A 20307-nucleotide genomic window follows, 5' to 3' on the forward strand; every position below is an offset into this window, starting at 1 on the left:
GAGATAAGTGGTCAGCTACCACATTCTTTGCTCCTTTCTTATCTTTGATCTCCAAATCGAACTCCTGCAAAAGGAGTATCCACCTCAAAAGCCTCGGCTTCGCATCTTTCTTAATAAAGAGAGTCTTCAACGCTGCATGGTCAGTGTAAACAATAACCTTAGAACCTAACAAATAAGACCGAAATTTGTCTAAGGCAAAAACAACAGCTAGAAACTCTTTCTCAGTGGTAAAATAGTTGACTTGAGCCTCATCCAGAGTTCGGCTCGCATAGTATATGGCATTCAAAGCTTTACTCTTTCGCTGTCCCAGAACTGCACCGATCGCATAATCGCTGGCATCACACATGATCTCAAATGGGAGGTCCCAATCAAAGCGGTGAATGATTGGCGCAGAAACTAGGGCCTCCTTTAACCTTTTGTTAAAAGCGACATGGCACTCATCAAGTAAATTCAAAGACAAAGATCCTTAAGGAGCAATTGTGTAAGTGGTTTAGCAATTTTTGAAAAATCCTTGATGAAACGCCGATAGAAACCAGCGTGACCAAGGAAACTCCTCACTCCTTTAACATTCACGGGAGGAGGTAATTGCTCAATCACCTGCACCTTTGCCTTATCAACATGTATACCTTTATCAGAAATCAGATGCCCTAACACAACTCCCTCATTGACCATAAACTGACACTTTTCCCAGTTTAAAACAAGATTAACATCTATACAACGCTGCATGACTTTATCAAGGTTAGCTAAACAACGATCAAAGTCACTACCATAAATTGAGAAATCATCCATGAATACTTCCATAATATTCTCTATATAATCAGAAAAAATCCCCATCATGCACCTCTGAAAGGTAGCAGGGGCATTACACAATCCGAAAGGCATTCTACGATATGCAAAAACACCATGTGGACAGGTAAAAGTAGTCTTACTCTGATCGTCCGGATGAATAGGGATCTGAAAGAACCCTGAATACCCATCTAGAAAACAGAAAAATTTGTTAGAAGCAAGTCTTTCAGTCATTTGGTCAACAAAAGGGAGGGGGAAATGGTCTTTCTTGGTGGCGCCATTCAACTGTCTATAATCAATGCACATCCGGCACCCTGTCACAACTCGAGTTGGTATTAATTCATTTTTCTCATTTTTAACCACGGTAGTCCCTCCTTTCTTCGGGACTACCTGAACTGGGCTAACCCACTTGGAGGTTCCAACTGTATAAATAATACCTGCATCGAGTAGTTTCATCACCTCAGCCATAACAACTTCCTGCATCTTCGGGTTCAGCTTGCGTTGACCCTGTCTATAAGGCTTGTGGCCTTCTTCCAACTCTATCCTGTGCATACAAACATCGGGGCTGATGTCCTTAATGTCATCCAGAGAGTAACCCAAAGCCTTCCTGTTTTTCTTAAGTACACACATCAAAGCAGACAGCTGGTCATCATTAAGATTAGAGCTAACAATAGCTGGGTACTGCTCCGTATCATCGAGAAAAACATACTTAAGATTAGGAGGAAGTGGCTTACGCTCTGGCACTTTTACCTCTACAGCATAGACAGAGTCAGCTTCAATGGTGTAGCAAGTGTTGACCAAGTTATCGTTGGCCAAGCTCAAAAGCATCTCATCTTCTTCCTCATTGAGCTCGTAGCTCTCCATTGAGGCCACCAAAGCATCTGGCTCCTCAGGATTCTCCACTGTATTACCTGCACACTCATCTAAACGGATTAGATCAGCTAAAGGATCCTTGGCTAAGGATTCCCTCCAATTACAAGCAACAACCATGTCAACAATATCAATGGAATAACACGTATCCTCATCAGCAGGTTCAGTTGCCTTGTGAGCAAGACTGAACTCAATGGTGTCATCCCCTACCTCTAAGGTGATGGTTCCGCGTTTGACATCTATCACAGCCCCAGCTGTATGTAAGAACGGTCTGCCTAAAATAATAGGTATCTGACTGTCCTCTGCAATGTCCAAAACAACGAAATCGACAGGAATAAAAAACTTACCCACTCGAACGGGTACATCCTCTAGAACACCTATAGGTCTCTGAGTCGATCTATTTGCCATTTGAACGGTAATATCAGTCACCTTAAGTCTACCAATATTTAACCTTTCGCAAACAGAATACGGCATGACACTAACACTGGCTCCTAAGTCACAAAGGGCCTTTCCAATTACGTGGTTACCTATAGTGCAAGGAATAGAAAAACTACCCGGGTCCTTTAATTTAGGTGGCACATTAACTTGTGAAAGAGCATTACATTCCTCCACAAACGCAACATTACCATCATCACGAAAATTTCTCTTACGGTTCAAAATATCTTTCATAAATTTAGCGTAAGAGGGTACCTGGGTAATTAAATCAGTGAAAGGAACCGTTACCTCGAGATTTTGGACCATCTCCAAAAACTTACCAAACTTGCGCTCCAGCTTAGTAGCCTTCAAACGCTCCGGATACGGGACTGAAACACTGGCCGTAGAATCAGTAACCTTCGGCTTCCGTAGGTTTAAAACCCCCGTCAAATCATCAATGAGTGACGAATCATGCAAACTAGTTGACGGATTTGCATCCTGCTCTGGAGTACCAGTCGATCTACTGGTATGAGTGGTCGATCGACCACTTAAGCTGGGCGTGAACAGTTCCTGTCCAGAATTGACTTTGTCAGGTGTCTCAGTCGATCGACTGAGAATGTTGGTCGATCGACTGGATGTGCTGGGTGTGAATAGTTTCTGACTAGAAACTATTTTATCTGACGCTTCAGTCGATCGACTGAGAATGTCGGTCGATCGACCAGAAGTACTGGCATTCAAGCTCGTTTTTGCAGCAGAATTTAAACGAGCTTCTTCATCATTTCCCGAGTCTTCCTTTGCTTGTCGGGACTTTCATAAGAAAGGCCACTTCTGAGATTGATGGCATTGATCGTCTCAATCGGCCCTTCACATTTGCTTGAAGAATTAGCAGCTTGCTTAGCCTCCATGTTCTCCAATTGTTTCACAAAATTCCTTTAGGACTCAATACCGTCTGCTTCCATATTCGCCACTTGAACCAAAAGGAGTTGGACCATCTCTCTCAACTTCTCGATCTCATCTGAGTTTTGAACAGGAATTTCGACTTTCTCTTTGGAAGCTTCAGAAATCTCGAGCTTCTCGAGACGGGTAGAAATGGAAGTTATAAGTTTCACAACAGCAGTCATTTCTTCACTTTGCTTTCGTGACTTTCCACGTGAACTTCCAAACTCAGCTCTATGGACTGCCATCTCCTCAATAGTGTTCCAACCTTTACTTTGACCGGTATTATTTTGGAACCTACCATTAGCAGCTATATCCAAGATGACCTTGTAATCATCATATAAAGCATTGTAAAATAGGTTGCAAAGATACCATTGCTGGAAACCATGATGAGGGACAGCTCGGACCAAACTTTTGAAACGTCCCCATGCTTCACAAAAATCTTCATCGGCTCCTTGCTGAAAACTCGTGATTTTACCCTTCAAGGCATCAGTCTTTGAAAGTGGAAAGTACTTCTTGTAGAAGGCTAATGCTAAAGATGTCCAATCCGTGACTCCAGCTGCTACCCTATCGAGGTAGCGGTACCAATCTCGCGCCGAATCCTTCAAGGAGTACAAGAACATAAACCCCTTTACTTCATCTTGAGTTACCCCAGCCGGTATAGGTATGGAACAGCAATAGTCTGTGAAAGTTTCCATATGCTTCAAGGGGTCTTCATCTGGCAGCCCCGCGAATTGATTTCGCTCCACTAAATCAATATAAGAGGAACGAAACTCGAAACTACCGGTAGTAGGGGTAGGTAACTGGCGCTCCTTTGGAAGGTGGTGCTCCTTTGGATGAAAATTATCATATATTGTAGCCATAATTTCCAAAGTGAGAGTACTCAAGTCTTCCTCTCAAAAACCTGTCTTCTAACTGTGCAAAAGCAAAACTAGAAGCAGAGGTAAGCAACGGCCTCAAGGAACCAAAGTTCCTTGAGACAAGAAAAATAAACTAAAATAAGGCAAACAAAATTACACCGTCTCCCCGGCAACGGCGCCAAAATTTGATACCGTCGTTTAGTACCAAAATTAAATTTATAATTCCAAACTAAAACTATAGCTAGTGATAGTAAGGGTCGAACCACAGAGAGACAAGGTTGATTTTGTTAGCTATTTTTCAGTCTATAAAAGTAACAATTAATTGGGGGGGTTTTGAATTTGGTTGATTAACTGGCTAATTGCTAAAATGAATATTCTCAACAAGATAAAAAGGGGATCGAGAACTTCGGTTCACCATGGCAAATATCAGGTCAGTAAGGTAGCAAAAGTCCTATAATACGGTCTCAGGGAAAATAAGCTAGCCTTTCGATCAAAGCTCAAATAACCTCGCGGTCTATTAATTCCCTAGAATTTATCAATGCTTTCGCTCAAGAGAAATTCCAAATCTAGCGATAATTCAAATTACCAATCTTTCAATCTAGTAAAGAAAATTATCAAAAGATAACAAGACCAATACGGAAGAACTCATACTACACAACAATCCTAATTTAATACCATGGCTCACCTTATTCCCAATCAAGGAAATTACCTACGCATAATTATAACTATTCTAACTTCGAAATTAATAATAAAGAACAAACTTGCCATAATGGAATCGAACTAAAATAAAAGAGAAGAACTCAATTGCTGAAAGTAATTGATAAAAGCAATAATCAAAATAACAAGGAAATAAGGAAGAGGAATAATTGCATAAAAAGCTTACTAATTGAATTCAAGAACAAAAGCATTCAAATCGAAGGGTTCCGTCTCCAAGCTAGATCTAAAACTCAGTTTTTTCAGAATGAAAAGCATAACCTAAAAGTTGCTGCGTTCTACTGATAAAAAGATACTGAAAGTTAATTACAAGTTGGGCTTTTTAAAAGTCTAACACGAAGAAAAACGTATCAGCTCGAAAACTGGTCGATCGACCGGCCAGAGTGGTCGATCGACTGGTTAATGCAGAACAGTAGCGTCTGATGCGTTTCAGTGGTCGATCGACTGAACAGCATTGTCGATCGACTGAATATGCTGTGCAGTGGCTCTCTCGTTCCTTCAAATCAACTCTTCACTCCTTTGCACGCATCCCAAGGTGAGTGAACACGACTCTCCTTCTTCTTGGCTTCCTTAAACTTGCCTCCGGAGGACGAATTAGGCTTGATTTAGCTTACTTCCACTCGTTCCTACAATAAATCATAGAAAATGCAAAGTAAACCGTTTCGGGAGAAATAGTAGCCTTAAGCTAACAATTATGCATGGAAATACGTGCCAAAACCGCAGATAAAGTGTATAGAATATGCACGTATCACCCGCAGTGAACAATACGATGCTTTAGTGAGGGCGGAAGCTAAGCTAATAGTATTTTAGGGCGAATTGAGACCGGAAGGAGATATTCGTTGCCCCTTAGACCGACACATCTACTGATCTGTGACCTTAGCTGCAATTAACTAACATTCATTGATGACCCGACAATCCTAGTTTCCTTTCCCTCTTATTAATTTCTCTTAATCTTTTCTCTTGCCTTTTAATCTTAAGTAGTTTAGAAAACCAATTTCAAACCCCCAATTGTGACCGTAGACAGACTAGGATTGACAAGTAGATAGTGACCGCCTCCCCGTGGAGATCGACCCTACTTACCGCTGACTTCTGTTAGTTGTACTTAGGTATTTATTTTTGGTACCTGACGACGGTATCAAATTTTGGCGCCGTTGCCGGGGAGGCAACTATTTATTTACTTGTTTCTTTTTGTCTGTCTTTAGCCTCAAAGGATTTATCCTTGAAGGCAGTTCTTATCTTTTTCCTTGAGTGTTGTTTTGATAGGCCCTACAGGTCCTACCTAGACATTTCTAGGTAAAAGATCGTCAAAGGGAAGGCTTGAGTACCTTTGACCCACCTATGTTCCATCCTATAGCGCAGCAGGTGGTTTACTGTAAGAGATGTGGTGCTACTGGGCACAATGCCACTGTTTGTTTGACAGGGAACGATGAAGTTTGCGCGTTTAAGCAGCGTAGACAAGCCAGCAACCTTTTTCAATTGTGCCGCCACATCCGCTTTATCAACGGGGCTATCAAAAGCCTCCATTCATTTGGCCACCGCAACATCAACCTCCTCCTCTTCATGATAGACAGAAAGAAGAGATTACGGAACTGAAATCCTTGATCAAGACACTTGCATTTAAAATGCAAGAGTATGATAGATATACGTACGCTCAAATCGATGAGCTTGAGTCTCAAATAGCTCAGTTAGCCGCTGAGACGACCTTTAGGCACGCAGAGAGTGGTCTTACCCATGAAGGACCCGAGTTGCCTATCAACGCTGATGATTTGTATGACTCGGAATGCGATTATCTATCTGAAAGTGAAGCAAGCTACGGAGATTTCTGCGCTGCACTAGAACAATCACTCGATCGAGCTAGTAATAGTGTTCGATCGAGTGAAATATCTGAGGAAGTGTTCGATCGAACAGAAAATTTCACTCGATCGAACAGCAACTATAAGGAAGATCTCGATCGAGCATGTTCTTGTGTGCGATCGAGTAAAAATCAAGAGGAAAGCTCTCGATCGAGTTCTGTCTTTATTCGATCGACTACTTTGGCCATGGAGAGCAATGATTTGTCACTTGGGTCCGTTTTGGATGACGAATTTGCTGAAGACAATGGTTATGGTGAATCTCCCCTTTTCAGTGCCGAGCTGGACGCGCTAGAGGCTGCAATATATGTGACAGAACCCACCAAGGAGGGTAACGAGAAGGTAGCTGAGTCAGCGATTGTTCTTAGCACGGAAGAGGTAAAATACTCTTTTGTCAATGATTCCGACGTTAGGGGCGACCGACCTGAGGTAGTTAATGATAATTTTATTATGTTTGATAGTAAAATACCTCATTTGACTTATGTTTTCTGTTTTGATGCTCTACCCCTTCCCGGTGAGACGAATAAGTTAACGATTTTTCACCATACTTGTCGCCAGAAATTCGTTAAACTGAGACGGTACCATAGATGACCTTTAAATGCTCCCAAGCTCTCTTATTTTCCACTGACGGATAATTTGAGCTTTTATATTCCGCCCGTAGCTGGAGGGTAGGATTACTTTGTGGATAAATTTGGGAGCTGTCATAGGAAATTTGTTAGGCTCAAATGGTTGCATGTTTTTATTTCCTATTTTATTTTTATATTATGGTGCTACTTACATTTTTGTGTAGCACATGCGCAGTTATTTGATCGATTGCTGCGTGCCTTGAGCTATTTTGACTGGGCTCAATTCGATTTGCTAACTGAAAGAAAAAAGGTCGAGCTGGGACCTGTCTGAAACTAGCGCTATCCGGGAGGCAATCCGGAGTTTTAATTTTTAGTTGCTTTTCAAACACTTTAGCTGTGTGCGTAATAATTGGTTTTTAAACCATAAGACTGGGACAGTTAAGCGTGTTTTGCTAGTTTCGCGGGCTGTTTATTGCGTCTTTGCAAGAGTCTATTGTGGATGGCTCGATCGAGTACTTTATATACTCAATCGAACTATTTTGCAGCTGATTTCACTCGATCGATCATTCTGTCACTTCGATCGAGTGCTTTTGTTGGGATTCGCTTCCTGTGACGCTGATGGAGCTATTTGGTGACCTCTCACGTTGCTGGCTGGTTTGGGGAGGTCCCTTTATCGCGTATTCTTGTGAGTTTTCCGCATCTCCACTCTCTTCTTTTTAGTTTGCATTTTCTTTCCTTATCTGTGAGTACAATGAGGGCATTGTACGATTTGGTTTGGGGAGGTTATGCATCCCTATCTGTGTCTGCATTTACGTTTTTATTGCATTTCTGTTATCACGTTTAATTTCTGTATGCATTGTTGTTTATTTTTTATAAAATTCAAAATCTTATAAAAATTCAAAAAAAATTCAAAAAAATTCACGTTTAGTTTAGCATATAGGTTGAGTCGGAACGGTTGATTTCCGTGATGAAATTGCACTTTAACTTGTCATTTTTACTTGAGCCTTGCACTTTATTGACAGTTATTAGCTGAGTCTTACGCATATCTACGAGTTTTTGTTCAAATTTAGCTGACTGTTTAGACTTGACCTGATAAATTGGCAACCTACTTACAATTTATGAGTTTTAGAGCCATATAACTGGTGACATCCATGACCAGTTTGCATAGGAATTGAGATTAGTACTCCTTGCATAGCATGTTTATCATTTTTGCACTTTTATGACATTCGATTTCTCGTTAAATGCATACATTCGGGTTTGTGGTCGGTGTCACATGCAGGGAGGCGCTTGCAAATTTCCCTTTTTACATTTTTCACCCATTTAGCTCCACTTAAGCCAAATTTAGCCTTTCTGACCCATTAGCTACACCCAAAACTAAGCCTGTCCAGTCAAGCTAGTTTAGTGTGTCTTTGGGGTATGTTGATCCATTGCGAGTTTGGCTCGTTTTTGTTGTTTGGAGTTGGTGAAAAAGGAGGAAGGAAGAAAAATGAAAAAAATGAAAAAAGACATGAAAAAGAAGAAAAGAGAAAACGTGTGAAGAAAAAAAAAGAAAAAAAAATAGGAAAAAATGAAATCATACGTAATGCAGTGACAAGCAGAGGAAGAAAAGTTGAAAATATTGAGCTGGTTTGATTAAGAGTTCTTATTTATACATTTTTTTGGGGAGATAGTGTTTTGGGTAGTGAGATGTGTGCCAAAAGGGCACCTGTACCTTATTTTCTAGACAGCTGAGATTTGGATGGTCTTATATGGTTTTGTTTAGGAACTAGCTTGACGCTTTAACTTCACATTTCCATAATTTGTTTTGCCTTTTCTCACCTGAACCTCACTTTTCCATATCATTTGTAAGCCCTCGGCTGTGACGGACATTGTTGCTTGGAATGTATGTATAGTACTTGAATCGTCTATCATTTTTGTTGCATGCATGTTATGTAGGTCGCAGTTTAGGTGAGTGACTGTATTCTCTTTCTCTCTTACATACATATTCACCCTTTGCTTCATGAGAGAAGAGTGACCCGTAAGAGTCCGATTTTGTCGGTCTTGCAAGGTCGATAGGTCAGCTTTATTTATGGACATCTTATAACTCGTTTGCGTATTGACTGCTGTGGCTATGACTGTTGATTTTTGTTTGCATTAAATTGGTTCGAGTAGACAGGTTATAGCTAGCTTTGAGTTTTCATATCCGTTCCATTAGTTTTCATTTAATTTGCTTGGGGACAAGCAAAGGTTTGGTTTGGAGAGATTTGATGTGTGTATTTTATATAGGTATTTTTTTACTTCATTTGCACGCATTTCTGTGCATTCTGTGTAGTTTTTACCTACATATGTCCCCCGAATTGGCTACTTTGGAATGTCTTGTATTATTTGCAGGTATGAACCGGAAAGGAGCATAATCAAGCCTAAAACATGTCCTTATGCATGCATTTAGGAGATTAGTTGAGTCGGAGCCTTAAGACTACTACTTTGAGATGCGCAAAGAAGTAAGTTAGCTAGGCGAGCAAAGGAAGAACTTTAAATTGCTAGTGCCTAATTTGAAGAGCCATATATCGAGTTATACAACTTATTTTCAGGTGATTCCAATTGGAGATGAAGGCTTGTCCTCTTAGCTTTCCAACGCCACCGGAAACGCCCTGTTTGCCCAAGTAAAGAAGAAATGGCAGCCGTTTGAAGTTCAGTGCGCGAAGCAGGAATTGTGCGTTGGAAAGTACTCGATCGAGTACAATTGTGTTCGATCGACCCCTTTTTCTACTCGATCGAATGGGGCCTTTTTGATAAGTGTTCGATCGAGTACCTAAAGTACTCGATCGAGAGGATTTAGCTTGGATTTGTTCGATCGAGTGATATAAAGTTCCTCGATCGAGTGATTAGCTTATATACTCGGGATTTTTAACCCGTGTTAGGTTTATTTTATGTTAATAATGACTTCCCTATATAAAGGAAGTCGGGATTAGGTCATAATCATCTTGGACACCGTTCCTTGACTCCTCTTTCATCACCATATACATTACTTTTCTTCTTTTCACTGTTAAACATTGTTCTTCTCTCTATTTTGCCGGATCTTAATCTGTAACTCTCTCTCCCCCTTTACTCACTTTATTTAATTTGCAATGTTTGTTTCTTTATCATCTTTTGCTCTTTTCTTATTCATGTCTAGCTAATTCCCCTGCTAGGGTTTAGGGGAGTCAATGGATTGTTATTAATTGCTAATTAGTTTACAGATCTTTCGTTGTCGCTATGTCTATGTTGTTAATCACCGCTCATAATTGTATCTAGCTAATTGAATCGATGCACTTAGCCTTTTTAACCTTGGTAACCCTTAACCTAGACCGTAAGGTTGGAAGGGGTGAGATCCGCAGTGAACAATACGATGCTTTAGTGAGGGCGGAAGCTAAGCTAATAGTATTTTAGGGCGAATTGAGACCGGAAGGAGATATTCGTTGCCCCTTAGACCGACACATCGACTGATCTGTGACCTTAGCTGCAATTAACTGACATTCATTGATGACCCGATAATCCTTGTTTCCTTTCCCTCTTATTAATTTCTCTTAATCTTTTCTCTTGCCTTTTCAAACCCCCAATTGTGATCGTAGACAGACTAGGATTGACAAGTAGATAGTGACCGCCTCCCTGTGGAGATCGACCCTACTTACCGCTGACTCCTGTTAGTTGTACTTAGGTATTTATTTTTGGTACCTGACGACGGTATCATTGTGCAATTCATGGAGAGAGGTTTTCATGTTTTGCATATTGTAGTTTATCGTAAACTGAACATAAGCTTTGATGTGATTCAAGGAATGGAGCACTCGGTCAATAACGAGTTGTTCGGGAATTTCAACCCCTTGTAATTTGAGCGTCTCAACATGCTCAATCAATTTGAGCAAATGAGGGCTAACCTTTTGACCCTCTTTGATGTTAAGCTCAAAGAATGCTGAGGCCGCCTCATATTGGATGATCCTAGGAGCTTGTGAAAACATGGTCACAAGCTTGGTGTAGATCTCATAGGCGGTGCCTATCTTAATATCACTCCTTTGGAGATCGGCTTCCATAGAGAAGATCAAGACATTCTTGATCACGGCCAATTCTTTTAGGTAAGCCTCATAGGCCTCCCTAAGCGCGACGGATGACCTAGTAGTAGGTGTAGCGGGAGCGGCTTCGGTAAGGTAACGAAGCTTGTCGTCACCTTCCGCGGCCAAGCGGAGTTGCGCAACCCAATAGGCAAAGTTAGTCCCATTTTTTTCAAGTTTACATCGATCCATAAAGGATCGGAGCCAAGAAGCATTGGTGATTGGTGGAGTGGTATCGGAGTTGTCATTGCAAATTAACCAAATTGACTACAAAAAAGGAAATGAAGGAAACAATTAACATTTATCATTTTACTTGTAAACATATTTAACAAGGTTTAAAATTATGCATTTATATAATGACCTCGCACCTAAATTATATAAATGATTCCGAGATCCATCTTTGTACAAACATGGGCACGGGAAACCGATACATCCATACTTGCATAAATTTGGTGAATTAACTCTTTATTTGATTCTACTATAGAATTCACGGTCGATGTATTTCATACATTCCATCTCTAGCCCCGGAACATAAGACTAGTCTTTATATCCTGTTGAGTCCAACCAAATTTCGCGTGTAATAACGTTTTATTACCCCACATACCCAATGATAAATGAAAGTACCCCGGGGAAACCGAATCTACCCCAATTGTCAAAGGGATTCGTGAGTCCTACTATTTGGTAAGGCTAATCTCAATTTTTAAATATGTGTGAGGTCTTGTCGATTTATTATCTATCATCTTTAAGTGAACTAAGTCGATGAATACTCGATAATTATAATTGACAATAGTCGATAAGACGATAAAATATGCATGTGAAGTTATGGCGATTTGGCAGTGTATGCAAACATATAAAGCAAGCAAATAAAGAAAAATAAATTTCCTAGTATGGCCTTTCCTAAAATAGAAAATCTTATATTCTGTTACATATTCGGAAACCAACTCATTTGGTCCCTTGAATCTTCATGTGACACGTCTCCCAAGGATAAACAACGTCTTGATCGGAACTCCTTTCCGAATGGCATCGTCTTTAGGAAACTCCGAGATTACAAATAATTAAATAATAAAAATGTACATTGCATTTCCTATTATATATTTGTAAAATAAAATCTAATAATAATAAAATAAAAGTGATACGAAATCACATAAAGTTACAACCGAATCAATATTCTCTTACATTACGGATAATATTGATTAAAACTAAAGTCATACTAAGATAAAATTATATAATTCAAAATTATATAAAAGAAATATGACATTCATCAATGAAAAATGAAGCATTATAATATGTATCTAACATGCCAAGTTTTGTGCCAAATTGCTCTATTTAAACTTATATCGTAAATATAATCCGGTTTTATGGTTATTCGTGATATTTAACTTATTAAAATCACAAAATAATACTAAAATCTAATTTTAGTCCAAGTTAATTATCCTAACCATTTAGGACTCAAAAATTAGTCATTACTCATTTTTTGACAATAATTCAACTTGATTTAACATTTATGCTCATGATACCACTTGAAAGGATTCTAAACCCTTTTTTTAAACTCTTTAATTATTGATCTAAATTTCTCATAAAATTAGATTTTGATCTAGTGCATGCATAACATAATATAAATAGAAAAGTATGAATAATGTTCCTTACATTTGTATAAATCGGTTTAGGGCACAAGTGAGAACTCATTCCAACACTTGTTCTTGAGCTACAAGTTAATGGATGATCCTCCAAAACCCCAATAGTAGAGATTCTCCTCTTGATGGCACCAAGACTACCCCTTAAATCTAATAATATATTAACTAGATATATTATTAGGGACCTTAAAATATAATCTAATAATATTTCTTATTACTACTTTTAGTAATCTAAATAAATTAGATTTTGAACAATATATTCTAAAACTTATTTTAGAAAGAAGATGAGAGAAGTGAGAAGAATGAATGTGTAAGAATGAATTAAGAGAATAAGAACAATTCTTATTCTTTTAGAGGGAAGGAAAACCGGTGGGGGGAGTGGTCATAGAGCCAATGCATGCCCTTCACTTTTGCAATTGTTCTTCTCAAAACAAAACTAGGGTGTAGTCTAATCTTAGAGGTTAATCATTGTGTTTTCTATAATTAAAAAACAATTAACCAATTCACCCTAATTACCTCTAAAAAAACGGTCCACATAGATAATATGGAGTCCATTTTATTTTTGTCAATTGTCATTTTGTCATATAATGTGTGACATGTAACATGTAACATGTTGTTAATAATATTAATGCATATTTAACAATTAAATATCATTACATATATTAATTCAATTCACTACAAAAAAAACGAGGAAAAGTGACGGTAGATGTGACGGAATTTGAAGTCCGTCAGATATTTAAAAGAACTGACGGACTTGTGACGGAAAATCCGTCAAAAGTCCATTAGTGACGGAATATCCGTCACACGACGTCAGATAATACTAGCGCGTAAAAAATCCAAAGGCGCCATTTATATCTGACGGAAAAGCCGTCAGAAAATATGCCACTACTGATGGATGATCCGTCAAAAGGAAGCAATGCTGACGGTAATTCCGTCACTGAATCTCCCTCAATTATTGCCCAGCTAACAATAATTGAGAGAAAACTCCTGACGGAAATACCGTCAGGACTCCGCTTTTTTGGACACAACTGACGGAATTTCCGTCACATAAGTCAAGAAATTTGACCTATCTGACGGAAATTCCGTCGATGTCTCCAAAAAGCGGAGTCCTGACGGTATTTCCGTCGAGTCTTTAAATACCGCGACAGCCATCCTCATTCTCATCGTCATTATTTTCCCCCAAATCAATTTTTACTACTCTATTCTCCCCAAATCCGTCGACCACCACCACGCCACCACCACTCTCTCGTGCCGCCGACCACCACCACCCCAGGTTTGTCATTTATATCTTGTTTTTCCTTTTCCTTTTCCTTTTTCCTTTTCTTGTCTTTATTTATTGTATTTGTATAGGTTAACGCCGCCGCCGTCACCACTGCCGGTCACCGCCGCCGCCGCCGTCACCACTCCACCCTCTACCTTCTTTCTCATCCTTCCTTTTTACTTAGTAGTAAAATTAATTAGGTATTTATAATCTCTTTTTAATTAATTTTTTTGTTTAATTAGTTTAATTATCTTAATTAGTATTAGTTAGTGTTGATGCATGTTGAATTAGGATAGAAGCCATTTTGTTGTAGTTTTTTGTGAATTGTTAAATTTTGTGTAGTAGTTAGTAGTAGTTAGTAGTAGCTTAATTAGCTTAATTAGTAATAGTTAGTAGTAGTTTTGTGAATTGTTAAATTTTGTGTAATGTTAATGTTTTTAAAATGATAATTTGAATTAATGTTAATTAGGTTAGATATTTAAAATGAAAAATTAGTCATGTTACTTAGTTTTTGTTAATTGACATTATTAAGAAAGTAGTCATTGTTGTATGTTTTGTCTTTATTATTATTGAAATTAATGTTCATATTGACTTAGTACCCGTTCAAAAATTACTCATTAGGAGTAATTTTTAAATAGTCCCCGTTTTGGGACTGTCTTTGTACATTTCAAGTCACTTAGGTAGTAAACATGTATTTGTGATTTGTTAATGAGGAAAGAGCTCGGTGACAATTCCTTTAATGCTCTCTGAATGCATATGTGGAGTAATTATTTATTCTACATTGTGTATTTGGAGAACTAAGGGGAATTGCTGCTGAATTTTTTCCTCATTAATAAATTACAAGTGTGTGTTTGCTAGTGACTTAAAACGTACATTGATGGGTTTAGGTTGGAGTGATAAGGACCCAATTAAAAAAAAAAGACTACTTGTTGACAATAGTTATTTGTTGGTGATAATGTTTATTGAGTATTATTTTTGGTTGTTATTGTGTTTTTATGACATATATACAAACAAATTGAATTGTAGATATATATAAACATGAAAAGATTAGAACGACAATGGATGTATGAAAGATTAGACGAAAAAAAGAAACCGAAGCGTGAATTTGCAAAGGGGGTGAAAGAGTTTATTAACTTCGTGGGACAAAGTAGTATGTATAAGAATTTTGGTGAAATAAGGTGTCCATGTAAGAAATGCAATAACAGAGCTTTTAAAGGGAAAAAAGTAGTTGAAGATCATCTTTGGTCGTATGGTTTTGCCGATAATTACTATGTATGGACGTATCACGGTGAGGAAATGCCTACCGAAGGAAGTTCAAGTAGTATCGTAGTTAGTGAAAATCCTTACCGTGAGCTCGTGGAAAATGCATTACGTGATAATGTTGAACAAATATTGGAGGAGCAACTAAATCCCGACGACCTTAGCGATGAAGAAGTGCGTTATGAAACCCCAAACATTTTGATTAGTTGGCATCATAGAAACTCTCGATTAAGAGAAAGGGGGACAATGGCACACCCAAGTGATGGAGAAGCGTGGAAACATTATGATAGAGAGCATCCAGAATTTACAAGTGAGCCTCGTAATGTTCGGCTTGGTTTGTGTACAGATGGATTTAATCCTTATGGGCAATTTGGGAGGAATTACTCATGTTGGCCTGTGATTGTCACTCCATACAACTTACCTCCTTGGTTATGTATGAAGCGACAAATTATGTTCTTATCTCTGCTCATTCCAGGTCCTAAGAACCCTAAGACAAATTTGGATGTGTACCTGCAACCTTTGATTAAAGAGTTGAAAGAACTTTCGGAAACCGGCGTGTACACTTACGATGTTTCTAAGAAACAAAATTTCCAATTAAAGGCTGCATTAATGTGGACGATCAATGATTTCCCGGCATATGGCATGCTTTCCGGTTGGTCCACAAGTGGGTACCGTGCTTGTCCTTATATTGTCAAGAAAAAAAACATAGATCTTTTTGGCTTAAAAATAGCAAAAAGGTTTGTTGGTTCGATTGTCACAGTGAGTTCTTAAGACCTGATCATCCTTTCCGCAACAATTGTAAGCATTTTCTAAAGAACAGAAAAACTGAGAATCACATAGCCGCGTCGAAATTAACAAGTGATGAAGTGTGGGATTCCGTTAAGGATTTGCCAAAAATAGTTGATGCTTCTGATCAAGAAGTGAAAAGATTGAAAGACAAGAATGAAGGTTGGTGGAAACAAAGCATACTTTGGGAACTTCCTTACTGGAAAACGTTGTTAATTCGACACAACCTGGACGTTATGGACATTGAGAAAAACTTCTTCGAACAACTTATCAACACGATGATGGATGTACCAGGTAAAACTAAATTTGGCCCTAAGGAAAAACTAGACTTTAATGAACTTTGTTATAAACGGCCAATATCATCTAGGTTTGTTTTAGAAACTGCGGAGAAAAAGGCTCTATGTGAATGGGTTGCTAAATTGAAATTCCCGGATGGTTATGCTTCAGATTTGAGTCGGTGTGTTGACCATAAAAATAAGGTGTTGCATTCCATGAAAAGTCATGACTGTCATGTCTTTATGGAACGGCTACTCCCTGTTGCCTTGAGAGAGTTGCTCCCAACTAATTCTTGGAATGCAATAACTGAGATCAGCCAATTTTTTAGAGACCTGTGTACTTCTACGATTAGAGTTGATTCTATGGAACGTCTAGAGAATAACATTCCGGATATAATATGCAAGTTAGAGAAGATATTTCCCCCATCTTTCTTCAATTCCATGGAGCATTTGCCAATTCACTTACCTTATGAAGCGAAGGTTGGAGGACCTGTTCAATATCGATAATGGATGTATCCATTTGAGAGATTTCTTAATCATATAAAAAGAAAGATTGGCAACAAAGCTCGAGTGGAGGGTTCCATATGCAATTCTTTTTTGTTAGAGGAAATTGCAAATTTCTGTTCCCTATATTTTGAAAGTCACATTGACACAAAAGCGAAAGATTTAGATGTTGGTGTGAATTCTGATGACGACATAGATTCAATGAAATTACCCGAGTTATTCAATGCTGACATGGGTACTACAACTGGGAAATGTATTCAGAGGCACTTGAGTCAGAAAGAGTATGAAGATTCTCATTTTTATGTGCTACGGAATTGTGGGAAATTGTTAGAGCCTTATGAAAAGTAAGTTATTATTTCGTCATTACTCAATACATTTTTAATTATCAAATAAGATCAAAATTATAGGTAATACATAATTAAAACATTTTCCCCCTATATATAGGGAATTTGAGACACATATCAAACTCACATTTCCTGATGTCATGTCCTCTGATGATGTTTGGAGCAAACATGACAAAAGTTATCCGAAATGGTTCCGAAATGAAGTAAGTAATACGTTTCATACTATCATATACCAATCCATTTATTTTGTTTGTCCATATCATTAGTTATGGAGATTATTAATATATATAACACATTAATTAACATATTGTTTTATTGATAGTCTTATAGATTAAAGGACCCTTTAATAGTAGCTCTAGTATTAGGTCCTAGTAGCAAGGTGAAGACATGGAGACGATATTCTATCAATGGCTATAAATTTCGAGCTTATAAGGAGGGAGTTGATCTTTCGAAAGCTACCTCAAGTAATGGGGTTTGTGTGAATTCTACAGAAGGTTTGGACTACTATGGAACCCTAAATGAAGTAATTAAACTTGGTTATTATACCGAGAAAAGGGTTTATAGGGTGATATTGTTTAAATGTGATTGGTTTGATAATTCTCAACTAGGACTTAATATCCATAAGGCATACGGACTTGTAGATGTAAATGAGAAAAAGAAGTTTCGTGGACATAACCCATTTGTGGCAGCTTTTCAAGTCGATCAATTTTGTTATGCTCCTTATCCAACCACTAAGAAAGGTAATCAGCAATGGTCCGCGGTTTTTAAAATCAAGGCAAGATCACATGTTGATGGTCCTGTTGACGAAATTGTCTTCCAAGAGGATGTGGTTGTCAATGATCACGCATCTTCACCAATTTTGGTGGAAGAGTCAGAAACTGAAGATGAATATGAAGTGGTTGTGGAAATGGGTGAAAGGGAATATGACGGGGATGTCGGAGAAGAAGAGGATAATGAAGTTGAAGTTGAAGAAAATAGAATAGAGGAAAATGGGGAAGAAGATGAAGAAGTCGGAATGCTTTTTTCAGATGATGATGAACCTCTTTTGATTCATAGTGATAGTGATAGTGATGAGTGATGGGAGTTGTTGTAATTCTACTATATTAATGTATGAATTTTAATGAAATCATTTTTATGTATGAATTTTAATCATTGAATCAAATTGAAGCATTTTAATCATGACACTTCATTTTTGTTTTCATTTTTGTTGGACTACCAATTTGCAGTGTTAATTATTTATTTATTATATTGTTCATGACACTCCAATTTGTACTAACGATTTTTATTCAACTGACAATTTCTGTTGTTTATGATTAGTATATGGCAGGTTTGATTCGAAAGATAATAGGGAGCGGTAGTGGGGGAAGTCGCCGTAACCAGGAGAACGATGTGATTGATAATGATGATGACGATGTTCAGACATTTAATCCGGAAACGGATAATATGCAGATATTTCTATCACAAAACAAACCAGGTGGTAAATGGTAAGTGTTCTAAAACTTATTTTTAGCTTTATGAAATATATATCATTCAAATCATTTTATTTAAATTTTCAATATATGTTTGTTTTAATTTTTAGGTGGAATGACAAGTGCATAAAAAAATATGTCAGTTGGTCGTTCACAAATAACATTACAGATGAAGAGTACTTCACCAAATGGAGTGAGGCGAGCCAAGCGCAGCGTTTGAAGATGTGGAATTGGTTTAGGGTAATTTAAAAGTTACCTATTATTTACTTTACGTTAATAATTTTTATTTTATTTTTATTAATTAAAGTCATCTTCTATTACTAATTAAATACTTGTTTTTGAAATAGAAACATGTGAAGTCCGTCGATAAAGAGTATAACCCTTATCCCGATTGGCAAAAGGAGGTCACGAGGAAGATTACCAAGCTTATTAATGGACTCAAGTATCTAAAGAACAAACCCGAGTGGGTACCGCTCTCTTTGTGGGTGAATCTGAAGGAAAGAGAAGAAAAAGACCCTGAATTTGCCAAAAGTTCTAAGACAAATAAGGCAAATAGAATGTCGGGTGCTAAGGACGGGAAAGCACTAGGCACTCATACTCTAGGCCGTAAGAGTTTCTCTGATGCTTTCAAGGAATTGGTAAGTATTATACTCCCTCCAAATTTATTATTTTTCACAAATTGGTTACAAGTATTATTGATTGCCGAATATAATCAATTTACGTTTTTATGCTACTTTCAGGGTGAGTCGGCCACACCATACAAGTTGTTTACAAAGACCAAGAAAAACAAGAAGGGGGAGTGGGTTAATCCTCGAGCCGCTAAGACCGACGTAAGTTAATATTTAATTTATTTCTCTAATTCATAATGTTAATAGTTATTATATTTTCCTCATTTTTAAATATAACATCATTTTTTCCTTATTTGTTTTTCTTTTAGGCCATTTATCAAGAAGAGATGAGTCAACCAACGCCCCCCGGAGAGGCTCCAGACGAGTACCGTTCGTTCTACGAAGCGGTCGATGGTTTTGACAATCGTGGAAGATTTTTCGGGAACGGTGATGTAGCGGCTGAACAATGGTTTGAACGTCCGTGTAACAAAGGTACTCGTCGATCATTCTCTTACACTCCTACCCAGTATACTCAATTTGCCACCCAACTAAACAATGAGAGAACCGCACGACAAAGTCTTGAGGAAACAGTCCATCTCCAAGCTCAGGAAATGGCAGAAATAAAACAAGAAATGGCTCAGATGCGCGCATCTGAACCCCCTCCCTCGTGCTCCGGTTTCCCCCGCCCTTTCCGTAGAGAAGACAATGAGGATGGCGGGCATGGCTTTGGTAATGACTTTATTGAGCCTCTAGGTAATTATTAGTACCGTCGTCTATGTTCTTATGTTGGTAGTTTAGTTAAGGCTACCTTAGGACACTTATGATTATGGATTTTAGTAGTTTAGTTGGTATGTAAAAGACATTATTTTATGAGACATGTAAAAATTTGACCTTTAGCTTTTATGTAATAACTTCGGTCTTCCAATCGTGTTTGGTTTTCTTTCGTTGCTTTCGTTGTCTACTCTTGATTCCCGCTCATGCGGTCGACATGATAATGGATTCCCGCTTGGCGGTCGACGTTCGTATTTGGTTTTTGCAGGTTTGGTGCGTAAAAACAATGCAAAATCCGCATTATGGCTGGGCATCATGCTGCTGTTTTCAACTAC

At 38.2% G+C, this 20307-nt stretch overlaps 1 non-coding gene across 1 annotated transcript; it reads left to right on the forward strand.

The window, feature by feature from the left end:
* The first annotated feature begins 3387 nt into the window (after positions 1–3387).
* Positions 3388–3496, forward strand: LOC141609687 (small nucleolar RNA R71). The gene has a single exon (XR_012527606.1). It is a non-coding gene; the product is annotated as a small nucleolar RNA R71 (small nucleolar RNA).
* The last annotated feature ends 16811 nt before the right edge of the window (positions 3497–20307 follow it).

This window comes from Silene latifolia, chromosome 10 (assembly GCF_048544455.1).
Source record: "Silene latifolia isolate original U9 population chromosome 10, ASM4854445v1, whole genome shotgun sequence".
Classification (NCBI taxonomy): Eukaryota; Viridiplantae; Streptophyta; class Magnoliopsida; order Caryophyllales; family Caryophyllaceae; genus Silene; species Silene latifolia.